At 39.6% G+C, this 26,242-nt stretch overlaps 1 pseudogene; it reads left to right on the plus strand.

Annotated features, from left to right (window-relative positions):
- Nucleotides 1-1,387: 1,387 nt before the first annotated feature.
- LOC122705639 lies at nt 1,388-25,006 on the plus strand (annotated as a pseudogene).
- The last annotated feature ends 1,236 nt before the right edge of the window (nt 25,007-26,242 follow it).

A 26,242-nucleotide genomic window follows, 5' to 3' on the forward strand; every position in this document is an offset into this window, starting at 1 on the left:
CCATGGGGTTGCAGAACTGGACATGACTGAACGTGCACACACAAACAAAACCTTACCTAAATAAGAAAGGCATTCATTATTTCAAATGAAGATGTGCAGAGGCACATTTCATCAAATAGTATGAAAAAATCATGGTAATGTGGTAGTAGCCCCAAAATAAAATGACCATTTTTCAGCAATTGAACTCAAAGACATAGAATACTATGATTTACCTTATAAAGAATTCAAAAGAGTTGTCACGGAGAAATTCAAGCTATATATAAGAAAACTTGACAATTCAATGAACTAAGAAATGAAATCAGTAAACAGAAGGAATACTTTACCAAGAGTGCATGCATGCTCAGTCATGTCTGACTCTTTGCCACCCAATGGACTGTAGCCAGGCTCCTCTGTCCATGGGATTTTCCTCCTCAAGGAGATCTTCCCGACCCAGGGATCGAGCTCGTATCTTTTGCATCTTCTGCACTGGCAGGCAGATTCTTTACCACTGCACCACCTGGGAAGCCCAAGAAGTGAGATGAAGAATGCATTAGAAACACTGAAAACAGAGCAGATCAGGTGGAAGAGAGAATTAGCAAGTCAGAGTGTAAGAATTTGGAAATGATTTAGGGGAGGAAATCCGTCAAGATGGTGGAATAGAAAGATCCTGAGCTCACGTTTTCTCACAGGCACACCCAAATAAAAGCTATCTGCAGAACAACCATTGATGAAAAAGACCAAAACCTACCAAAATACATCAATAACTAAAGATACAGAGGAGGAGCCACAACAGATAGGAGGGGCAGAGTCCTAATATAGTCAAGTCCCCTGCCCACTGGTTGGCAACCCACAAGTGGGAAAATAATTACAATTGCAGAGGTTCTCCCAAAAGAGTGAGAGGTCCAAGTTCCATGTAGGGCTCCCTAGCCTGGGGGTTCTACACCAGGGAGCATGCTCCTAGAGCATGTGGCTTTGAAGGCCAGCAGTACTGACTGTCGGGGTTCCCAGAGGGCTGTAGGAAAGAGAGACTTCAGTCTTAGAGTGTGCACAAAACCTCACACACTCCAGGACCCAGGAAGAAGCAGTGAATTCACAGAAGCCTGGGTCAGACCTGCTGATCCTGGAAAGTCTCCTTGAGAGGCAAGAAGCACCTGCAGCTCATCCTGGAGACACAGGTACCGACAATAGCTATTCTGGGGAACCCCTTCTGTGGACACTGTGCAGGCAAATGCCTTCATGGGTGGAGCCCTCCCTCGAGTTCATCAGCCCCAGAGCCAGCCTCGAACTGGCCTGTGGGCACCGTTGCTGGGATGCTTCAGGTCAAGCAGGTAACTGGGTGTGGCTACAGCCCCACCCTCCAGCAGAGAGGCTGCCGTGAGACCCTCTGAGCCCACCAATGCCTCTGGACATGGCCCTGTCCACGAGAGGGCTCATGACCCAGGCTCACATACCAGTGTGCACTAGACCTGAGGCACCCAGAGCCCTCCAGCCAGAGACCCCAGTTCCCAGTCTCATTTACCAGGGGGCAGACCCCCAGCTACAAGAAGACTATAGCCGGGTTCCACAGTCAGATGCCTCGCCACCCATTCCTGCCAACCAGCAACCTCCACACAAGGTAAGACCACAAAGCCACAGGCATCAAACACAGACACATAGGTCAATGAAATACAATAGAGTGCCCAGAAATAAACCCATACACTTATAGTCAATTAATCTTTGACCAAGGAGGAAAGAATATACATTGGGAAAAAGACAGTCTCTTCAGAGAGCTGTGCTGGGAAAGTTGAAAGTAAGTCGATGGTTACAACACACCCTCTCACCTTACAGGAAAATAAAGTGGCTTAAAGACTTAAACATAAGACATGACACCATAAAACTCCCACAAGAGATCATAGGCAAAGCATTTTCCGATGTATGCTGTACCAATGTTTTCTTAGGGAAGTCTCCCGAAGCCACAGAAATAAAAACAAGGGTAAACGGTACCTAATCAAATTTTCCTCTATTTCTTTACATTGCTCATTGAAGAAGGCCTTCCTGTCTCTTCTTGCTCTTCTCTGGATCTCTGCATTTAGTTGGGTGTACTCCTTTGCTTTTTGCTTCTCTTCTTTCCTCAGCTATTTGTAAAGCCTCCTCAGACAACCTTCTTGGATTTCTTTTTCTTTGGGATAGTTTTGTTTGCTGACTCCTGTCAAATATTATGGACCTCTGTCCAGAGATCTTCAGGCAGTCTGTTTACCAGATCTAATCCCTTGAATCTATTTGTCACCTCTACTGTATATTCATAGGGGATTTAAGTTGTATCTGACTGGCCTAGTGGGTTTCCTAGCTTTCTTTAGTTTAAGCTGAATTTTGCTATGAGGAGCTGATGATCTGAGCCACAGTCAGCTTCAGGTCTTGTTTTTGTTGACAAAGGTCTGTATAGTTAAGGCTGTGGTCTTTTCAGTAGTCATGTACAGATGTGAGAGTTGGACAATAAAGAAGGCAGAGCACCAAAGAATTGATGCTTTCAAACTGTGGTCCTGGAGAAGACTCAAGAGTCCCTTGAAAAGCAAGTAGATCAAACCAGCCAATCTCAAAAGAAATCAACCTTGAATACTCTTTGGAAGGACTGATGCTGAAGCTCCAATACTTTGGCCACCTAATGCGAACAGCTGATTCACTGCTGAAGACCCTAATGATGGGTTGAAGGCAGAGGACAGCAGAGGATGAATTGGTTGGATGGCATCATCGATTCAATGGACATGAACTTGGGCAAACTTCAGGAGATGATGAAGGTCAGGGAAGCCTGCCATGCTACAGTCCAGCGGGTTGCAGAGAGTCGAACGTGACTTGGTGACTGAACAAAAACAGTCAAACTCACAAGCTTTTGCACAGAAAAGGAAACCATAAAAAAGAAACAAAAAGACAACCTAGAGAATGGGAGAAAATATTTGCTAATGATGTGACTGATGAGACAGATTATATAACTCAACAACAAACAACACAATCGAAAAATGGGCAGAAGACTTAAAGATACATTTCCCAAGGAAGAAATACAGATTGCCAACAAGCACGTGAAAAGATGCTCAACGTCACTAATTATTAGAGAAATGCAAACCTAACTACAGTAAGGTGCCACCTCACACTAAGCGGAATGGTTATCATTAAAAAGTCTACAAATAACAAATCCTGTAAAAGGTGTGGAGCAAAGGGAACCCTCCTGTTGGTGGGAATGTAAGTTTGTGCAGCCACTGTGGAAAACGGTATGGGGGTACTACAGGAAACTAAAAATAGAATGAACATATGATCTAGCAATCCCACTCCTGGGCATATACCTAGACAAAATTCTAATGCAAAAAGATACTTTATGCACCCCTATTTTCACAGCAGCACTATTCACAATAACCAAGACATGGAAACTACCTAAATGTCCATCAAGAGATGAGTAGATAAGATGTGGTACATATAAACAATGGGGTACTACTTAGCTATAAAAAGGATGAAATATTGCCATTTGCAACAACATGAATAGACCTAGAGACGATCATGTTAAGTGAAGTAAGACAAATATGATATCACTTATATGGAATCTAAAATATGACATGAATGAACTTATCTACAAAAGGAAAACAGACTCAGAAATACAGAACACACTTGTTGCCAAGGCAGAAGCGTTTGAAGGAGGAATGAATTGTGAGTTTGGGGTTAGCAGATATAAGTAATAATATATGGAATGGATAAACAACAAGGTCCTACTACTATATAGCACAGAGAACTATGTTCAGTATCCTGTTATAAAGCATAATGGAAAAGAATATAAAAAATATGTAACTGAGTCAGTTTGATGTACAGCAGAAATTAACACACAGTAAATCAACTACACTTCAATAAAAATAAATTTAAAAGAAGATAAAATTGTCCCTTTTCTGTTGATAGCAATTTATATATGAGACGATGTATGTAAACTTCATGGTAACCACAAAGTAAAAACCAAGATCAGAGACACAAAACATTAAAAAAGGGGATAATGAGCAAATCACCATGAAAAGAAACAACTTACAAAAGTAGAAACAGAAGGAACAAAACCAGTGGAAAGACAAGTAGCCAGAAAGTAAAATATAAAGGGATTGAGCTCCGCAATCAAAAGGTACAGAGTGGCTCGATGGATTACAAAAAAAAAGACCGAACCAAATGCTGCCTAAGGAGACACATTTCAGCTCTAAAGACACATATAGGCTCAAAGTATAGGCCTTGAAAAAGATATTCCAGCAATCAGAAGCAAAAAGAAAGTGGGTTTAGCAATATTTATAACAGTCAGAGAAGACTTGAAATAAAAAATGATAAGTGACAAATATAGTCATTATATAATGACAAAGGGGTCAATACACCTTTCACATGTTTTATAGTGAGATCTATACAAGTGAAAACTAAACAATACACTTTTAAACACCACCAGTGGGTCAAAGAAGAAACTGCAATTAAAACAAAAGTTACTGAAACAAAAGAACATGTAAATATATCATTTCAGATCTTGTGAGATGCAGTGAAAGAAGTTCTGAAAATTTATAGCAATATGCACATATATAGTCTAGCTATCTTTTCAAAGAACTAGTTCTTAGTTTTGTTCATTCTTCCTATTTTCATCTAGTTTCCATTTCTTTCTCTTTGATCTTTATCTCCTTCCTTCTGCTAATTATGGGATTAGTTTTTTTTTCCTAGTTCTTTGTGGGGACCATTAGCAAGATAGCTTATAAACCAGGGTCAGCTAGTAATATATCAGCATAATCAGTGAGAAAGGATGCTCCCATGATCATCTTAATAGGAATCCACAATGGCCACGAACAGTGCTATTTGCTTAGGAGATGGAATGAGAGGAGGAGAAAAGGGAATCCTCCTGCACTGTTGGTGGGAAGGTAAATTGGTACAGCCACTATGGAGAACAGTATAGAGGTTTCTCAAGAAACTAAAAATAGAACTACTATATGATCCAGAAATCCCCCTCCTGGGCATTTACCTGGAGAAAACATAATTCACAAAGATACATGCACCCCAATGTACATTGTAGCACTACTTACAATAGCAGGGTCACAGAAGCAACCTAAATGTCTATCAACAGAGCAATAGATAAAGATGTGCTATATACTTACAACGGAATATTACTCAGCCATAAAAATGAAGAAAATAGGGCCATTTGCAGAGATGTGGATATACCTAGAGACTGTTACACAGAGGGAAGTAAGTCAGACAGTGAAAAACAAGTATCATTTATTAATGCTTCTATATGAATCTAGAAAATGGTACAGATGAACCTATTTGCAAACAGAAATACAGACGAAGATGTACAGAACAAACATACGGACACCAATGGGGGGTGGGGTGTGGTGGGATGAACTGGGAGATTGGGATTGACGTATACACACTGCTACGTATAAAACAGATGACTAATGAGAACCTACTGTAGAGCACAAGGAACTCTAAAAAAAAAGTTTCATGAATTTCTTCTACGACATTCCAGGCACTGTGCCAAGGGCTGGGAATACAAATGGAGTAACAAGGACATAGTCCCTGCCCTCAAGGAGGTTATGGTTCAGATGGGGTGAGACACACCAAGAGGCACAATCGGAGCTATAAATATGCACACAAGATTGAATGTTGTGCAGGAAATTGTCCTGTAAAGAGGCTTCTAGAAGAGGAGATACTTCCACTGAGTCTCGAACAAGTAAGATTCAACTGCATAAAGAATATAGATAATAGAAGAGCAGATAGAAGCCCACAGGAAAAAAATCTAAGTTTGCAAGCTATGATCACTTCCATAAGGAAGGAAAATGGTGGCGAGGGGACAGGAGAATGGTGAAAATGGGTCAGGGCATCAGTGGGGGTGGCTTGTACTCAACAGGCTATGAAGTCGGAACTGAGCGAGATGCCAATGGCTTAGACCCTTATGGATTAATTTAGATAGCGTAAACTGTATCTGAAAGCTGGGAGGCTTGCTAGCAATAGGCTGGCTTTGTAAGAGAGCTTTCTGGCTGGAAAGATGGAAAACTTTTAGTAGGGTTGAGCTTCTTGGGTTCTAGTTTGAAGAGGATGGGAAATTGACAGTTGTTATGGACTTAACTGGCCCCTACAAAATTTCTATGTTGAAATTCTACCCCTCAGTGTGACTGTATTTGGAGACAGGGTCTTTAAAGAGGTAATTAGTGGTATATAAGGTCATTATAAGAAGGGAGATACCAAGGATGCCTGTGCAGAGAAAAGTCCATGTGAGAACATGAGAAGTTGGCCATCTGCAAGCTGAGGAGAGGGGCCTCAGGAGAAACCAATGCAGCCAACACCTTGATCTTGGACTTAAAGCCTCCAGAGCTGTGAGAAGGCAATTTCTGTTGTTGAAGACACCTAGTCTATGGTGTTTTGTTATGGTACCCCAAGAAGACTAATACAAGTGGTTACTCTAAGTCCTAGATGTAAATAGTAATCATGAACAAAGGCCATAATCCATGAAGGCTGAGCACAATAATCAGATGAGTGTTAGATAACTGACACATTGCAGAATACATATAGGTGTGTGTGTGTGTATCAATCAAGGTGTGGAGTAAGAGGACATGGAGTTCACCTTCCCCCATGAGCACATCAAAAATACATCTACATGTGGAACAACTCTCACTGAAAACTACCAAGAAAGTGGCAGGAGGACTCCTGTACAACCAAGGATGTAAGAAAAGATCAAGGAGGAAAGGAAGAATAGAAATTAGGTATGGACCTATGCCCCTGGGAGGGAATTCAGAGGAAAAGGGAGACTACATGGGTGGACACCCATCTTAGGGAGTGACTGGTCAGGGCCACAGATTGAGCATCACAGTCCTGGTGTCCCTACACGGCTCGTTGGAGGACTGCTGGGACTAAGAGAAGGGCTCTGGGAAGCCTGGAGTCCACTTGAAACAAGCACACGTGTGCGGGCTGCCCCTGAGGCGGGGCAGAGAGAGGTCTGCTCCAGCAGCTGCTGGGTTTCCTGCAACCATGGTTCTGTGCGCCCTACCCTGAGCCAAGCGAATGGTCAGCACTGGATTTGGGGTGCCCATCACCAGGGAGGAGACTTGACTGTGGGACAGAGAGGTGAGCTGGTCCTCTGGTGGAGCCTGGGTGGGGCGACGGTGGCCACTGTTGGAGATTTCTCAAGCACATACCAGAAGCAGCCCAGATTCTGACGGTGCTGCTGCTCCATAGCTCACCCCGTGACACATGTTCAGAGTCCATGTGGGCCCCTAAACTGCCCTGGAGTGTGGATCCGCAACAGGGCACGGGCAGCAGGGGCTGGGGGCAGTGACTGGCTGTGACGGACAAGGGATACTTGTATCCAAGGCTGCATCTGAGTGGAGGGAAAGAACTACAGGGGCCTGCCCAGATGGTGCATCAGAGACAGTGTGGGCCTCTGTCTACACCTGACATGAGCCAAAAGCCCGTAGGGGCCCCATATGCTTCAGCATGTCCTTGCTCTGGGCACAAGGGAAAACACACGCTTAAAGGGTAGGTCAGCCCAAACCTCAGAGCTTCTGCTCCAGTTACTTGGGACCAGACCCTGTCCCGACAGGAAGATGACAGCCGCTGAGAAGAGTAGAATTCCCCCTCACACTCAGCTCTAGCTCCAGCCCCTCCATCTCCAGCCCCACCCCCTGCCAAGGTGACGGCTGCCAGCACACCCTGAGGCAAGACGTGGATGTGTCCATTCTAACCCAGCTCTCCCATCAAAGGCAATGGGCACGCACTCTGTATAGGCACACTCCCACATAATCACACCCCTACAGAGGCAATCCTAACCATTTCACCTAAATTCACAGAGGCAGAGAAAAGTCAAGCAACATGGAAATGCACAGGAACTGCTCTCAATTAAAAGAGCAAGAGAAGACCCCTGAAAAAGTAATGAAACAGAAATAAACAATTTACCAGATAAAGAATTCAAAGCATTGGTAATACAAATGTCAACTGAATTACAGGAAAGAATATATGTGCCTAGTGAAAGATTTAACAAGGAGCTAGAAAATATAAAGAATCAGAAATGATGAATTCAATAGCTGAAATAAAAAATACACAAAAGGAATGAATAGCACATTAAGTGACTCAGAAGTATGCATAAATGATCTGGAAGATAGAATAATGGAAATCACCCTATCAGAACAACAACAAAAAAATTTAAAAAATGAAAACAATTTAAGAGACTTTTGGGATAACATAAAGCATATCATAATTTGTATAACGAGGGCCCCAGAAGGAAAAGAGAACAAGAACAGTATTGAAAATATAGTTGAGGAAATTATGGCTAAAAACTTCCCAAATTTGAAGAAGGAAATAGATATCCAGGTGTAGGAAACAGATAGGATCCTAAACAACATGAACCCAAACAGACCCACAATAAAACATATCATAATTAAAATGGCAAAACTTAAAAAGAGAATTTTAAAGGCAGCAAGGGAAAAACAGAGAGTCATATATACCAAGGAACCCCTCCCCAGAAAGCTATCAGCTGATTATGTAAAAGAAGACTGCAGCCCAGAAGGGAGTGGCATAATACATTCAAAGTGCAGAAGGGTAAAAATCTGCAACTGAGGATACTCTACAGCAAAATAATCATTCAGAATAGGAGAGAAAAAGAACTCAGGTAAGCAAAAACTTAAAGAGTTTATTAATATTAAATATATCATAAAAGAAATGTTAAAGGTTCTTCTCTCTATAGAATAGAAGTAAGAATTCAGAGAAAAGGGAAAATCGCCGAAGGAAAGGCAAATATATAGTAAGGAGTGAAGATCAATTACTAAGTAAGGCAGTCTGAAGACTGAAAGACATGAAACTGTAAAAGTTACATGAAACTGTAAAATAACTAAACAGTCAAGGGATAAATATGATGTAAAATATGACATCAAAAATGAAAAATGTGATCAAGGGGAGTAAAAAAAAGTAGATCTCTTAGATGTTTCTGAATTTTAATAAGTACTAGTTTAACACAAGTAGATATAGTTAGGCCAATATATATTATTCACATGGTAACCACAAATCAAATACGTACAACAGACACACAAAAACTAAAAAAAAAAGGAAAACAAGCATATTCTAAGGAAAATCATCAAACCACAATGGAACAAAAGAGAAGAAAGAAAGAATAGCTATAACTCCCACCCCCTATCCCGGGAAACAAGTCATAAAATGGAAATAAGAACATACTTATCAACAATTTCTTTAAATGTCAATGGAATAAATGCTCGAGTCAAAACATAGATTGGCTTATTGGATGCAAAACCAAGACCCTTCTATATGCTTCCTACAAGAGACTCACCTCACAGCTAAATACACAAAAACTGAAAGTGAAGGGACAGAAAAAGATATTTCTTGCAAATGGAAACAATAAGAAAGCAGGGCTAGCAATACTCACATCAGACAAACAGACATAAAAACAAAGGCCATAAAGAAAGAAAAAGAAAGGCATTATATAATGAAAAAGTGATTGGTACAAGAAGAGATTATTACACTTGTTAACATTTACACACCCTATAAAGGAGCACCTAAATATTATATTTATATAGCAAATACTAACAGACATAAAAGGAGAAACTGACAATAATACAATAATAGCAGAGGACTTTAACACCTCACTGACATTAATGGAAAATTCAGAAAATCACTAAGGCAACAGTGGTCTTAAATGATACAACAGACCAGCTGGACTTGTAGATATCTATAGGACATTCCATTCCAAAACAACAGAATACAGTCTGTTCAGATACACATGGAATGTTCTCCAGATAGATCACATCCTAGGCCAGAAAACAATTCTCAACAAATTTAAGAGGATAGTTATTATATCAAATATTTTTTTAACACAATGGTATGAAACTAGAAATCTATTACAGAAAGAAAAATGGGAAAAGAACAAACACATGCTACTAAAAAACCAATGGGTTAATGAAGAAATCAAAAAGGTAATCAGAAAATGTCTTGAGACAAAAGAAAATGGAAACACAACACTCCCAAATCTGTGGGATACAGCAAAAGCAATTCTAAGAGGGAAGTTTATAATGATTACAGGCCTTACTCAATAAACAAAGATTGCTTAAATGCTCAAAAACTAAAAACACAAGTACCATATAATTTAGCAGTTTGATTTCTGGAAATATATCCAAAAGAAAACATTAACTCAACAATATATGTGCACCCTCATGTTTATAGCAGCATTATTTATAATTACCCAAGACATGGAAACAACTTAAGTGTTTATCAATTGATGAATGGAAAAGGAAGCTGTGGTTATGTATGCTAATTTGATATTAGTATATAGAAAAGCAACAGAGTTCTGTATATTGTATCCTGCAATTTTTGCTGAATTTATTAATTTTAATGATTATTAGGTAGAGGCTTAAAAGTTTTCTACATAGACACACACAGACACACACAGGAATATTATTCAGCCATAAAAAAAACCACAGAAATCCTGCCATTTGCAACAACATGCATGGACCTCTAAGACAGGGCATTAGGCATGTGTGCTCAGTCCTGTCCGACTCTTTGCAACCACATGGACTATAGCCAGCCAGGCTCCTCTGCCCATGGAATTTTCCAAACAAGAATACTAGAGTGGGTTGCTATTTCCTTCTCCAGGGAATCTTCCCGACCGAGGGATTGAACCTACATCTCCTAAACTGGCAGGTGGATTCTTTACTGGCTGAGCCACTGGGGAAGCTCTCTAAGACATTATGTGAACTAAAATAAATCTAACAAAGACATACTGTATGATCTCACATATTACATGGAATCTAAAAATAAAACAAAGCAAATCATAAGAAAAGATCAGATTTGCAGTTACCAAAAGTAGGGGTTGGGGAAAGGAGAACTGGATCAAAGTAGTCAAAATATACAAACTTCTAGTTATAAGATAAATACCTACTAGGGATATAATGTACAAATGATGACTATAGTTAACAATGCTGTATGATATACAGGAATGTTATTAAGAAAGCTATTAGATCCTTAGTTCTCCTTAGAGGAAAAAAAAATTTTTATTGTAGTAATCATTTCACGATATAAGTAAGTTAAGCCATTATGCTATATACCTTCAACCTTTATAGTGATATATGTTAATTACACCTCAAACTGAAAAAAAAAATTACTGTGATCTTCTCCCTCACCCCCAAAATCCAGAGGGAGGAAAATGAAGACCTCCATGCCAGGCAAGAGCCATGTGGGTCAATCAGAAAGCAATTCGGCCCTAAATTACTGCTGTAGGTTCTGTCATGTGATGTTATGGAGTCCTGACTTCAAGGGCCACCTCCTCTTGGTTTCTATTACACCCCTATTTTCCTCCTTTTCTCTGCCCTCTTCTCTTCCCTTTCCTAAAGGCTCTCCCCACTCCTCTTTGGACTCAAACATCACCTCCACAGGGTGACCCTCCTGGAATCCTCATACTATTTAGCCTTGACTGTCCGACTCTCATAGCACTACATTTCTGTAGGTATAAGAGCTTGTAGAAGAAAAAGTTTGAGAAAGACCACTGAATTAAATATATTTTGGTCAAGGTCCTAGCTTTTATACTGTATGGTGTGTTCAAGGTTCTTATTTCATTAAAAATAAGCAGTCTATGTAGGCATGCATGATGCATATGTGATGAACTCATGATTACAACTGATGATTTTGTGCACCTGAGAGCCACTGAAAAGCTAACAAAGAGTCACTAAGTATTAAGTATTCTGAACACCTTATGTGTTTGCCTTTCTGCTGATAATGAGTTGAGAGAAGTGAAGTCCAAAAGGATTATAAGTTTACAGGAAAAGGACAACTGGCAAAAATGGATGAGTCTGAAACAACAGAACTTACCTAGAAGTGACCACCTGGAAGAGAGAAATGCAGGCAAATGTACTATCTTTCCAAGTAGGCAAGGGACAGCATATCAGACAAAAATTTGAGGGACCCAATGCTTACAGACTGATATGTAAGAATATCACTAGAAAATGCACTCCAACTCAGCACCCCAAGAGTGTCTTAAACTGCCACATTACTTGGTGCTACATCATGTTAATCATCTTCTCACGAGCCCAGAATACTTAGCTTTTGAAACAAGTATACATATACTAAGAACAATAACAAAATCACCACATGGGAAAAATATTTCTTCCTTTTGCGGTTAGACATTCCACAGTGGATTAACAAAGATGTGTGTAATCCTTAATTTACTCAAAGAACCGAGAGATCCAAGGTTAAATTATGGTCTGAGGAATGACTCCAAAACTCCTCCCTCCCAAAACACTAAAATGAAAAAGAAAAAGTGCCAGAAGAAAACAAGGCCATCAACAGACCAGAAATCACAGGAATTCCTGGTAGAGAGAAAATAACTATCTCCATAATTCACTAATTTATACAATTATCCAAGAAAAAGGAAGTGAGGTATAAATTTTGGGAAAGAAACATTAGTTCCATCTAATCAGAGTTAAGAATGGCCAGATTTAGAACACACTGTTGTTCAGTTGCTAAGTCGTGGCTGACTTTTTGTGACCTCATGGACTGCAGCACACCAGGCTCCTCTGTTCTTCACTATTTCCTGGAGACAGAGTTGCTCAAACTCTTGTCAATTGAGTTGGTGATTCTCCCTAACCATCTCAACCTCTGTTGTGCATTAGAACCCATATTACATTTCTTTTTAATACAGCCATTACTAAAGGACAAATATTAACAGGGAAAAACTGATTCTGTGACTTGATGAACTGAGTTTCACTTGTAACAAAAGTTGGTTTAGAGACTAGCTCAAGAAAGTGGAGTAAAAGGATGTGAGCATACTCCCTTCTTACGGAAACAGCAAAATTACAACCAACTGCTGAACAACCATCGACAAAAAAAACTGCTGGAAGCTACCAAAAATTATACCCTACATCCAAAGACAATGGAACCATAATGAGATGGTAGAAGGGGTGCAACTGAGGGAAAATCAAATTCTGTAGCCACTGGGTGGGTGACTACAAACTGGAAAACAGTTATACCAAAGAAGTTATCTCACAGGACTGAAAGTTCTGAGTCCCATGTCAGGCTTCCCAGTCTGGGGGTCCAGCAATGGGAGGAGGAGTCCCCAGAGGATCTGGCTTTGAAGGCCAGGGTTTAGAATCCACCTGCTAATGCAGGAGATGCAAGAGTTGGAGGTTTGATCCCTGGGTAATGAAGATCCTCTGGAAGAGGCAATGGCACCCCACTCCAGTATTCTTGCTGGGAGAACCCAACGGATAGAGGAGCCTGGTAAGCTATAGTCCATGGGGTCTCAAAGAGCCAGACATGACTCAGCAACTGAGCACACACACAGGGTTCGATCACAGAAGTTCCATGGGACTGAAGGAAACAGAAAATCCACTCTTGAGGGTGCACACAGTCTTCCATGTACCAGGACCCAGGAGATAAAAACCAGCGACCCCATAAGAGAGAGAGACATACCTTTTGGTATTAAAGGGTCTCCTGCAGAGGAACTAACACCCAAAAAAGATGTCCTTTTCATTTTAGGGGACTGAAATGCAAAAGTAGAAAGTCAAGAAATACCTGGAGTAACGGGCAAATTTGGCTTTGGAATACAGAATGAAGCAGGACAAAGGCTAACAGAAATTGCCAAGAGAACTCACTGGTCATAGCAAACACCCTCTTCCAACAACACAAGTGAAGACGCTACACATGGACATCACCAGATGGTCAATACCGAAATCAGATTGATTATATTCTTTGCAGCCAAAGATGGAGAAGCTCTATACAGTCAGCAAAAACAAGACCAGGAGCTTACTGTGGCTCAGATCATGAACTCCTTATTGCCAAATTCAGACTTAAATTGAAGAAAGTAGGAAAAACCACTAGACCATTCAGGTATGACCTAAATCAAATCCTTTACGATTATACAGTGAAAGTGAGAAATAGATTCAAGGAATTAGATCTGATAGACAGAGTGTCTAAAGAACTATGGATGGAGGTTCATGACACTGTACAGGGGGTAGTGATCAAGAACATTCCAGAGGAAAAAAAATGCAAAAAGGCAAAATGGTTATCTGAGGAGGCCTTACAAACAGCTGTGAAAAGAAGAGATGCGAAAGGCAAAGGAGAAAAGGAAAGATACACCCATTTGAATGCAGAGTTCCAAAGAATAGCAAGGAGAGATAAGAAAGCCTTCCTCAGCGATCAGTGCAAAGAAATAGAGGAAAACAATAGAATGGGAAAGACTAGAGATCTCTTCAAGAAAATTAGAGATACCAAGGGAACATTTCATGCGAAGATGGGCTCAATAAAGGACAGAAATGGTATGGACCTAATAGAAGCAGAAGATATTAAGAAAAGGTGGCAAGAACACACAAAAGAACTATACAAAAAAGATCTTCATGACCCAGATAACCATGATGGTGTGATCACTCACCTAGAGCCAGACATCCTGGATGCAAAGTCAAGTGGGCCTTAGGAAGCATCACTATGAACAAAGCTAGTGGAGGTGATGGAATTCCAGTGGAATTATTTCAAATCCTAGAGATGATGCTGTGAAAGTGCTGCACTCAATATGCTAGCAAATTTGGAAAACTCAGCAGTGGCCGGAGGACTGGAAAAGGTCAGTTTTCATTCCAATGCCAAAGAATGCTCAAACTATCGCGCAACTGCACTCATCTCACACGCTAGCAAGGTAATGCTCAAAATTCTCCAACCAGTACGTGAACCAAGAACTTCCAGGTGTTTAAGCTGGATTTAGAAAAGGCAGAGGAACCAGAGATCAAATTGTCAATATCTAGTAGATCATAGAAAAAGGAAGAGAATTCTAGAAAAACATATATTTTTGCTTGTCAATGCCAAAGCTTTGACTATGTGGTTCACAACAAACTGTGGAAAATTCTGAAAGAGATGGGAATACCAGACCACCTGACCTGCCTCCTGAGAAATCTGTATGCAGGTCAAGAAGCAACAGTTGGAACTGAACATGGAACAACAGACTGGTTCCAAATAGGAAAAGGAGTACATCAAGGCTGTATGCTGTCACCCTGCTTATTTAACTTACATGCAGAGTACATCATGAGAAACGCTGGGCTGGAGGAAGCACAAGCTGGAATCAAGATTGCCCGGAGAAATATCAGTAACCTCAGATGTGCAGATGACACCAACCTTATGGGAAAAAGTGAAGAGAAACTGAAGAGTCTCTTGATGAAAGTGAAAGAGGAGAGTGAAAAAGCTGGCTTAAAACTCAACATTCAAGAAACTAAGATCATGGCATCTGGTCCTATCACTTCATGGCAAATAGATGGGAAAACAATGGAAAAAGTGACAGACTTCATTTTCTTGGGCTCCAAAATCACTGCATATGGTGACTGCAGCCATGAAATTAAAAGACACTTGCTCCTTGGAAGAAAAGCTATGACAAAAGTAGACAGCATATTAAAAAGCAGAGATATTACTTTGCTGACAAAGGCCTGTCTAGTAAAAGTTATGGTTTTTCCAGTAGTCATGTATGGTTATGAGATTTGGACTATAAAGAATGCTGAGTGCCAAAGATTGATGCTTTTGAACTGTGGTGTTGGAGAAGACTCTTCAGAGTCCCTGGGACTGCAAGGAGATCCAACCAGTCCATCCTAAAGGAGAGCAGTCCTGAATATTCACTGGAAGAAAATTAATCCTGAACATTCACTGATGCTGAGGCTGAAGCTCCAAAACTTTGGCCACCTAATGCAAAGAACTGACTCCTTAGAAAAGACCCTGATGCTGGGAAAGATTGAAGGCAGGAGGAGAAGGGTCGACAGAGGATGAGATGGTTAGATGGTATCACCAACTCAACAGTCCAGGAGATGGTGATGGACAGGGAAGCCTGGCATGGTATAGTGCATGGGATCACAAAGAGACGGACACAACTGAGTGACTGAACTGAACTGAAAAAGCAAGGCACTTGAGGTGCCTTGAGGTGGATGAACCTAGAGCCTATTACACAGAGTTAAGTAAGACAGAAAGAAAAAGAAATACTGTATATTAATGAATGCATATATATGGAATCTAGATAGATAGTACTAATGGACCTATTTGCAGGAAAGCAATGGAGACACAGATTTAGAAAACAGACTTGTGGACATAGTAGGGGAAGGAGAGGGTGGGGCAAATTGAGACAGTAGTATTGAAACACATATATTACCCAAATGTAAAATTAAATAATCAGTAGAAATTTGCTGTATGATGCAGGGAGCTCAAATCAGCAGCTCTATGGCAACCTACAGGGGTGAGATGGAGTAGTCTGAAGGAAGGAGGTTCAAGAGGGAGGGTTATGTTGATACATGACAGACCAACACAGTATTGTAAAGTAATATCCTCCAATTAAGAATAAGCAAACATAAAAATATAAAAATATTTTTAAAAGTAAATAACTAAAAAAAACAAAACAGGAGCAGACTGGGGGGAAAGCATGACTTAAATATATGCTGCCTACAAAAAAAATACTTTAATATGATATCCACAGATTAAAAGTAAATGGATGGAAAAGATACACCATGTAAACATGGCAGAGAAGAAGCAATTCTGACTTCATGCTGGAACTATTTCTTTGACTTCTTTTCCTGTTGTTGTTATCATAATCATGTATAAGGCCACAGTGCAGAAAACCCAGTCCTTCTGCCCGACTGCTAGTCTAAGGTTCCTTTGCTCAGCTCACAGGGAGATAATTTGACAATCCCCACCTGTGACGAGCTGCAATAAGGAAGAGAATGTTTGTGCTGTATGTACAGAGTTGCTCAGTCATGTCAGACCCTTTGTGACCCAACAGACTTAGCCTGCTAGGCTCCTCTGTCCCTGAAATTTTCAAGGCAAGAATAATGGTGTGGTTGCCATTTCCTACTTGAGAGGATCTACCCGATCCAGGAATCCAACTTCTGTTTCTGGCACTGCAGTGGATTCTTAACACTGAGCCACCAAGGGAGAAATACAAATCAAAACTACAATGAGGTATCACCTCATACCAGTCAGAATGGCCATCATAAAAAAGTCTACAAACAACAACTTCAGGGGAGGGTGTGGAGAAAAGAGAACTTCCCTACTCTGTTGGTGGCAATGTATATTGATAGAGCCACTATGGAGAAGAGTCCAGAGAGTCCATAAAAAACTAGGAATAAAACTACCATGAAAAAAATAAAAAAATAAAAAAAATAAAACAAAAACAAAAACAAACAAAAAAAAACTACCATGACCTGGCAATGTCACTACTGGGCATAGATGCAGAGAAAACCATAACTGCAAAAGATACATGTACCCTAATGTTCACAGCAGCACTACTTCCAATAGCCAGGACAGGGAAGCAACCTAGATTCCATCCACAGATGTGCAGATAAAGAAGTTGTGACATATATTTATACACAGTGGAATGTTACTCAGTCATAAAAAGGAATGAAATTGAGTCAGTTGTCATCAGGTGGATGAACCTAGAGTCTGTCATATAAAATGAAGTAAGTCAGAAAGAGATAAACAAATACCGTATATTAATGCATATATATATATTGCATTATATATATATGGAATCCAGAAAAATGGTACTGATGAACATACTTGCAGGGGAGGAATAGAGACTGAGATGTAGAAATGGACTGGTGGACAAAGGAAGGACTTGTGGAGGATGGACAGGGTAAGACAAATTAAGAGTATCACTGACATACACACACTATCATGTATAAAACAGAAAGCTAGCATGAAGCAGCTCTGTAGCACAGCACAATTTGCTCAGTGGTCTGTGATGATCTTATGGGTCAGATGGTGTGGGTTGGAGGGAGGCTCAAGAAGAAGGGGATATATGTATACTTATAGCTGAGTCATGTTGTTGTAGAGCAGAAACCAGTACAACACCGTAAAGCACTATCATCCAATTTCAGGATAAGAAAACATCTACAACCAATAAATGCTGCACAGAGTGTGAAGGAAAAGGAATATTATTACACTGCTGGTGGGAATGTAAACTGATATAGCCACTATGGAGAACAGTATAGAGGTTCCTTAAAAAACTAAGAATAGGTGTTGCTGGTTGAAGATGGCAGAGAGGAAGAAGTGTGCTCATCTCCTCCTGTGAGAACACCAAAATTGCAGCTAGCTGTTGAACCACCATGGACAGGAGGACAGTGGAACCCACCAAAAAAAAAAAAAAAGATATCCCATGTCCAAAGACAAAGAAGAAGCCGTAACAAGATAGTAGGAGGGGTGCAATCATGACAAAAAAAAATCCTATACCTGCTGGATGGGTGACCCACAACCTAGAGAACAATAATACCAAAAAAGTTCTCCCACTGTTGTGAAGGTTCTGAGACCCACATCAGTCTCCCGGCCTGGGAATACAACAAAGGGACTGGGAGTACCCAATAAATCTGATTTTATGGGCTGGTAGGATTTGACTACAAGAGTTACTCAGGACTGGGGGAAACAGACTCCACTCTTGGAGGGCACAAACAAAATCTTGAGTGCACCAAGACTCAGTGGAAAGGAGTAATGACCCCACAAGAGACTGAATAAGACCTTCTTGTTGGTGTTGGGGAGTCTGATGTGGAGGCATGTGTCAGCAGCAGCTTGCTGTAGGGACATAGGCACTGGCAGGACCCTTGGTGTAAGTCCTCTTGAAGGTCACCACTAACCCTACCACAGAGCCCAGCCCAGGGCTGGGTCGCCTCAGGCTAGACAACTAACAGAGAGGGAACACAACCACATCCATTAGTAGACAATTTGATTAAAGTTTACTGAGCACGGCCCTGCCAAGCAAGACCCACTTTTTCCCACTGCCAGTCCCTCTCATCAGGAAGCTTACACAAGGCTCTTAGCCTACTCCATCAGAGGGCAGAAAGCAGCAGCAGGGAGATCCACAATTCCACAGCTGACTAGAACAAAAATCACATTACAGAAAGTTGATCAGAAGAAAATGCAGAAAGTTATGTCTCAGATGAAGGGACAAGATAAAACCCCAGAAAAACAACTAAATGAAGTGGAGATAGGCAACCTTCCAGTAAAAGAATTCATGATAATGATAGTGAAGATGATCCAGGATCTGGGGAAAATAATGAAGAAGATGCAAGAAATGTTTACCAAAGACCTACAAGAACTAAAGAACAAATAAATATGAATAATATATTCAAAGGAATCGATAGCAGAATAACTAAGGCAGAAGAGACAAATGATGTGGAGAACAGAATGGTGGGAATCACTGCCACAGAACAGAATATAGAAAAAAGAATGAAAAAAATGAGACAGCCTAACCCACTCCAGTATTCTGGCCTGGAGAATTCCATGGACTCTACAGTCCATGGGGTTGCAGAGTCGGACACAACTGAGTGACTTTCACTTTCACCTCCAAGAGACCTCTGGGACAACATGAAATGCACTGACATTAGCATTAAAGGCATCCCAGAAGAAGAAGAGAGAAGGACCTGAGAAAATATTTAAAGAAATAATAGCTGGAAACTTTCCTAACATAGGAAAGGAAATAGTCAACGAAGTCCAGAAGCATAGAGAGTCTCAGGCAGGATAAACCCAAGGAGGAATACACTGAGACATATAGTAATCAAACTGACAAAAATTAAAGACAAAGGAAACATTAAAAGCAACAATGGAAAAACAACAAATAACATATGAGGAAATTCCCATAAGGTTATCAGCTGATTTTGCAACAGAAACTCTAGAAAGTGAAAAGTGAATGTTGCTCAGTCGTGTCTGACTCTTTGTGACCTTGTATAGTCCATGGAATTCTCCAGGCCAGAATACTGGAGTAGGTAGCCTTTCCCTTCTCCAGGGGATCTTTCTGATCTGGGGATCGAACCCAGGTCTCCTGCACTGTAGGCAGATTCTTTACCAGCTGAGCCACAAGGGAAGCCCAAGAATACTGGAGTGAGCAACCTATCCCTTCTCCAGGGGATCTTCCTGACCCAGGAATTGAACCAGGGCCTCCTGCATTGCAGGCAGATTCTTTACCAACTGAGCTACCAGGGAAGCTAGGAGGAAATGGCATATTTAAAGGGATAAAAGAGAAAAACCTACAACCAAGAATAGTCTACCCAGCAAGACTCTCATTCAGATTTGATGGAGAAATGAAAAGCTTTTCAGACAAACAAAAGTTAAGAGAGTTCAGCACCCCCAAACCAGCTTTACAATAATTGCTAAAGGAACATCTCTAAACAAGAGACACAAGAGAAGGAAAAGACTTACACAGAATAAATCTAAAACAATTAAGAAGATAGTAAAGGATCATACATACTGATAATTACCTTAAATGGACATGGATTAAATGCATTAACCAAAAGATAGAGACTGGCTGGGTAAATGAAAACATATGCATGTGTACCTTTCCACTTACCACATCATTCTATCTAACTCCCATAATTGTATGTAATTATTTTATCTATACTGTTAGGTTAATCATGTTTCCATTATTGTTTTCATACCTTATTAAAGACTCCACATTTTATTCCATTGAGCAGCTTCAGCTACATGCAGCACATTCTGGTAAATTCTCTTTTCATTTTTATTCTATTACAAATATTTTCTAATTTTCCTTGTTATGGCTTCTTAGATATACCCTCATCTAAAACTGGACATTTCCAAACACATGGGATTTTTAAAAGATCTTTGTTATTATGTCTCATTTGGATACTAATTTCCCACTTAAATCCTTTACTTTCTGCAATCACCCTCCATGTTTTTTCAGTCTTCGAACTTTATCAAGAGTTTCAACAGCTAAGTCAAAGATCTCTCTTGGTAAATGTCACATGGAACTTGAAAATATGTAGGTTATTTTCAAATACCTTTTGATATTGGTCTCTAACATTATTCCACAGTAGTAAGAGAACAGATCTGTATGATTTCAATACCTTTAGACCATGACATTTCTGTACCTGGTCTTAAGTCTCTGGATATGTTCCAGTGTCTCCTAGTTTACAGTCTATGGGGACTTGAAGAGAATTTATATCCTACTGTTGTGTGAAAATTGTATAAACCTTAATTATGTTGAATTGGTTCATAACGCTTTTCAGGTCTACTATATTATTCTACTTTTCTGAACATTCATTCAATCTCTGAGTTTGATATTAAAACTCCAACTAAAAATCTTAATTTATCTACTTAAACAATTGTCACAGTGAACCATATGTAACTTTGTTCTGTATTTTCCAAGTCTCTTATAAATGTGTTATAATTTCATAACTTAAAAAAATAAAACAAAAGATTTTAAAAACTATGATTGTCACAATAGATGTCCGGTGAGAATCATCTAGAAGATGTATGTTATCCTCACTCCTGGAACGCTAACCTGTAGAGCAGAACTTTCTGGAATGCTGCCTGTGACTGGATGCTCTGGCATTCAAAGGTTCATCTGGGAGTGACACAGGTTACTTCCGTTCATATTTTATCGGTCAACTAAGCCACTTGGCCATTCCTGAATTAAGTGGGGGAGCGGTGAGGCACAGGCAGGAAGAATAATCTTATGTGACCAGGAGAGAACCAAACATTTGTGAAAAGCCCAAATAACTTCCACGGTTCACTCCACCCCTGAGAACACCTCTTTGTACTCTCTCTTCGTAATACTGAAGTATGTTGGTTCCCTTTCCATCTCCATAAATTGTCCTCTGTTAGTTCCTTTTATTTCTCCTTCCCCTATAAGAGATCATTATCTAAGAGTATGCTCTTGGCTGGATTTTGAGTGTGTGTGTGTGTGTGTGTGTGTGTGTGTGTGTGTGTATTTTAATTCTCTTACTTTACCTGTAAAACTTTAATTATCAAAGCTGTGGAGATAATCTCTTGAATTCCAAACCTATATTTTTCTTTTGGAAAATCTCCTTGAATAATTCATGACTTTTCTGTTTCCTTAACATTCCACGAATCAAAACATTCAGTAATTTTATTCTTTTGCTTTCTTCCAACCTATCAATTTCCTTTTGTTTTCCTTTTTTATATTGCTTTGCAAACTAGCCTTTCATCTATAACCTATTCAAATAAGAAGTGAGTTCTGAGCTGAGACTTTCTATATATAATATTTCCTATATATAATTTGTTGACACACTTCAAGCTGTCTGATCTAAACATTCTTTTGAATGAATTTTTCTCACTTTTGAATCTACTTTGTATTTTTACTATTAGTGTACTTGACACTTCACTCAACTTTCCTACGACCTCCCACAGTGATTATTCTTCTAGGGAATATACATTTTTCCTTGCTTTTCATTCTCTGTAGTATCTAGCAAAGATTTTGCCATTGAGGTGATATTCATTTTTAAATATAATAGGTAGATCTCAACACTTATTGTAGATTAATCCCCAAGTGCTAATTAACTAGGTTAAAGTATATGTATTGAAAACATATTTACCACACCTTTTTGTCTTACCTTGAACTTGTTGCCTAAGTTCTTAGATCTTAGATCTTTTCAAATGAATTACTACTGAGTTGTCTGACTCAGCTCATACCTTCCTATAGTTAATATTTGCTTTATGAATGTGTAACTTTCACTTAACTCTGTTAAATTCCCTGTGTTGATTTTAGCTCTTTTCCCAAGATTTAAAATGTTAATTAGAATAATGCTCACAGAGGTGAGGTAAACACCCTAAACATTAACATTGAAGACATACCTATTAATTTGCTAAAAGAATCAAACATTTTCCTTTGGTAAATTCAAATCTATGGAATATTTATCATTCTTTTATTATCTTTTGCTTTCAGTTAAAAATAAATGTGTTGTTTGTATGCAAAAAAAAAATAGAACTACCATATGACCCTGCAATCCCACTTCTGGGAAAATACACAATGAAAACCATAATTCAAAAGATACGTCCACACCATTGTTCATTGCAGCACTATTACAATATCCAGGAGAGGGGAGCAAGGTAAATTTCCATCAACAGAGGAATAGATAAAGAAGATGTGGTACAAATACACAATGGAATATTACTTAGAAAAAGGAAAGAAACTGTGTCATTTGCAGAGACATGGTTGGACCTACAGACAGTCATACAGAGTTCAGTATGTCAGAAAGAGAAAAGCAAATATCGTATACTAACTCATGGATGTGGAATCTAGGAAAATGGTATAGATGATCCTATTTGCACACAGACATACACAGACAACAAACGTATGGACACCAAGATGGAGGAGGTGGGGTGGAATGAACTGGGAAATTCTGACTGACATATGTGTACTATTGGTACTATACATAAAATCCATAAATAATGAGAACCTGGTGAAATGCTCGGGGAACTCTACTCAATGGTCTATGGTGACCTAAATGGGAAGGAAATCCAACAACAGGGGACATATATAAACATGTTGCTGATTCACTTTCTGTACAACAGAAACTGAAACACTATAAAGCAACTATGCTGCATTAAAAATTAATAAAAAATAAGTAGGAGCAGCTCCTTGGAGGAGGCTGTGGCTGCGGTGAGGGAGGAGGTGGCCTGGGCAATGATCCAGTCAAGTCGGATAAAGATGATCTTGAGACTTCAGTGATAACTGAAGCAACTCCCATCCATGAAGATGAGAACTGTAAGCCAGACAAGAATTTTGAGTCAGTTGACCAAAGTGCCAAGTCAGAGTAAATCAGAATCTATAGCTTCTACTCAGAAAAGACCAGAGTCCAAACCTTCCAGTGACCTTGACACAGAAGTTCTCCCTATTCAGGCATCACAGGCTGCAGGCCAAGAGACTGTTTCCAAAGATGTACCCAAGTCGAGATGGGGCTACTGGGGCAGTTGGGGCAAGTCCTTGCTCTCCTCAGCCTCAGGTAGGACAAGGTATTTCAAATGTCACTGAGAAGGCAGAGACCTCCCTTGGAATCCTTAGTCCCAGTGAAATTTCAACTGAAGTCCAGTATGCAACAGGAGAGACAAATGCCAAAGAGAATGGAAACTCCTCTTCAATGAGTGGGCCATTTGGGGTATTCTTGACTATCTCTACTGCTGTTCAGAGCACAGGAAAGAGTGTTATCAGTGGGAGTTTGGATGCCTTAGAATTCATTGGAAAAAATACAATGGATGTAACAGCAGAAGGGGATCCTGGATTTAAAAGAACCAAGGGTCTGATGAACCAGACTTCTGATCTACACTCTCAGGTTTTACAAGAGGCAAAGGAGAAAGAAGAGCTATGAACTTCCAAAGAAGTTACCATGGAAACAGACAAGAAAATTCATTATGGGCTACCCTTTGATAAATTTCTAGGCCTTTCACATATAGAAGCTCTGGAGATGCTCTCTCAAGAAAGTGAAATAAAGGTGAAATCTATTTTTAATTCTCTAAGTGGAGAAGAATTAGAGACTCTAAAACTTGAATTGGAGCAACTTAAAGAAGCATTTTCCCTAGCAGAGTTCTATGAAGAAGAGAAGAAAGGGAATGAAGACTTTACTGAAGAGATGACAGAGCTATTTTTTCAGCTGCATGTCTCCTCCAAACCAGAGAAACTTGCCAGGGCAAGATATACAGCCTATGAATGGATCAGGACATCTCTGGAAGAGATGGAAACCATTGGAAGAGAGGAAGAAGGAGAAAAACAGTTGGAAGCAGAAAAACCTGAGCAAATCAATAACAATTCAATTGAGGATATCCATGCTTTTGCAATCCGGAGCCTAGCAGAACTGACTGCCTGCTCACTTGAACTGCTTCACAAAACAGTTGCTGTGGTTCTGCATGGCTGGAAGCAGGAAGTAACAACCATAGAAAGGAGCAGAGCCCTTTGCCAGATGACAGTTTTGTTGTGTCAAGAATTGGCCTCTCTGTCTAAAGAGTTCACCACCTGCCTAACAGGTGCTGGGGTTAAGGAAAAGGCTGATGTCCTTAATCCACTAATCACTAGAGGCATCAAACAGTGCTTCCTACATTGTGGATGTCTTTCAGTGACTTTTACCTGAACTGGAGATCTCTCTTATTGAGAACGAGACTGAGTTATCAGAGGCATGAACTTCATGTCCAGAAGCCTTTGTCCAAACATGGAGGAACAGAGAAGATTCTACCTGAGACTTGTGATGGCCAAGAAATGCCACTCTCTTCTGGTAGCCCTTCAGAAGTGAGGGAGAGAAAGGTTATTTAAGTATATAAAAATCCCGGCAGGAGAGCAGGTTTGAAGGAAGTTTGTTGTCTTCACTGCTTGGCTGAAGTATTCAGGTCCTCACACGGCTCTTCCCAGTTGTTATAATTAATAAATTAATTGAAAAGAAACTTTTATAGACAGCTAAAAAAACCCAGCTCTAGGTGAAAGTTAATGGGACACTCAGGCAAAGATATTGGTCTTTCTTTGACAATACGCAAAACATTAAAATTTCTGTCATGGATGTAATTTTACAGTCCTTGGATATAACTGGTTGTTAAGCAAGAGGAAAAGAAATTTAAAAAAAAAAAAGAGGAAAAGGAATTCAGTATTCTGGAATTCATGTGCTTGATATATTAATGCCATTTTCTTTCTTCTTTCTATAATAAAATCTACGGCTTTAAGAAAACTGAGTATGTATAAATCCTGTAGTGATTACCCTTTATTATATGGATTCTTGTAACTGGTTAGAAAATTTCATTTACTCTTTAATTCTCAGTAGATATGTAGCATTGAGGAGAAGTTTAAAGAATATTTAACTATAGCAAAGTGCCCTTTGACTTCAAATTGCTCTCCCATCCGACAATGGTAAGCTTCAAGTTGTAGCTGACCCCCACTCTACCAGATTCAAGACCAAGAAGTGCAATTTGGAGAAACAGTTTCATGTCTGCAGATATTCTGAGTTTCCAGGACGTTTTTCATGCATACCCTATATACAGGATGAATTATGTAACAGCCAGCTCCAGAGTGTTGAAGCTCTTTCAGTTATTGTTTTTGTTGTATGAATATTGTTGAAGTGGACTGTAGAATCCCATGAAAACGATACAATAGGATAAGACATATAAGTATAATAGGATTAAGACACAGTATATTTTCTTCATTATTTTTTCTTTCTTTTAATATATTCTTTAGCATGTTTATAAATATAACTTTTAACCTTCAGATTTTAAGCCTTATTTTGCTTTCTTCAGTAATTTAAAAGACTTACAGGTTATCCGCTTCCTTAAAGCTATTTTGGTATCCACTCTTTTAAAAAAAACATTCTCCAACTTTATGGTTTTTAATGATTCAGGTAACTTTTGTGAGCTCTGCTCTGTAGCTTTTTTTTTTTTTTGCTCTGTAGCTTTTAAAACCTTTAAATAAAATATAATAGTTCTGTCAGTTTATCCTTTATTTTTCCAAATGTAAGCCCCAATATCTTCTCAGACCAAAGAAATAGCAAAGCGAACCTATAACATA

This window comes from Cervus elaphus, chromosome 12 (assembly GCF_910594005.1).
Source record: "Cervus elaphus chromosome 12, mCerEla1.1, whole genome shotgun sequence".
Lineage (NCBI taxonomy): Eukaryota > Metazoa > Chordata > Mammalia > Artiodactyla > Cervidae > Cervus > Cervus elaphus.